The sequence below is a fragment of the Etheostoma spectabile genome, chromosome 7 (genome assembly GCF_008692095.1).
Source record: "Etheostoma spectabile isolate EspeVRDwgs_2016 chromosome 7, UIUC_Espe_1.0, whole genome shotgun sequence".
NCBI lineage: Eukaryota > Metazoa > Chordata > Actinopteri > Perciformes > Percidae > Etheostoma > Etheostoma spectabile.
The window spans coordinates 11,966,719-11,967,193 of NC_045739.1; the positions used below are offsets into that span (position 1 = coordinate 11,966,719).

At 43.6% G+C, this 475-nt stretch overlaps 1 protein-coding gene and 1 long non-coding RNA gene across 2 annotated transcripts in view; both read left to right on the forward strand.

Moving 5' to 3' along the window:
* The window catches only part of LOC116692762 (glutathione S-transferase Mu 3), a 19,387-nt gene that overhangs the window by 6,399 nt on the left and 12,513 nt on the right, over positions 1-475 (forward strand). The window lies entirely within an intron of this gene.
* Positions 1-475, forward strand: part of LOC116692766 (uncharacterized) — an 8,444-nt gene that overhangs the window by 6,182 nt on the left and 1,787 nt on the right. The gene's annotated exons all lie outside the window — the stretch shown is intronic.

Here is a 475-nt window from a genome sequence, read left to right on the forward strand (position 1 = left end):
TGTTTGCCAAGCAGTCTTCTTCCCTTTGCCACCAAAGGCTGAAACTACGTCACAGGCAGTGAATGCATGAAAGACAAGAATACCACTGCTCTTATCCCTTCCAATACATTGATAGAGGTCATGATCCATCCAAGATTCATTCCTTGGCCAAAAGCAAGCCACAATTGTTGCAGACCAATGTCCGAAGAACGGTAGACCACTGACTGCTAAACAAGAACGCTGTCACTGGCTTTGACCATAGTTTTGCTACCATTTTTGGCATGGACAAGATCCTAGTGTCAGCTTCCTCATGACTACGTGTACATGGACTTACATCATCTAGGTTGATGGAGTGGTTGCTGACAGCTTGATCCTCTTTGGTCACTATAACCAAATTTGGTGTTAAAATTTCTGCAATTCTGTCAGCGAGGAAGTGGCACAGCTCAGTTTTATTCTCATCCTCACTGAGAATGTTACGCCATTTCTTGGGTATTTT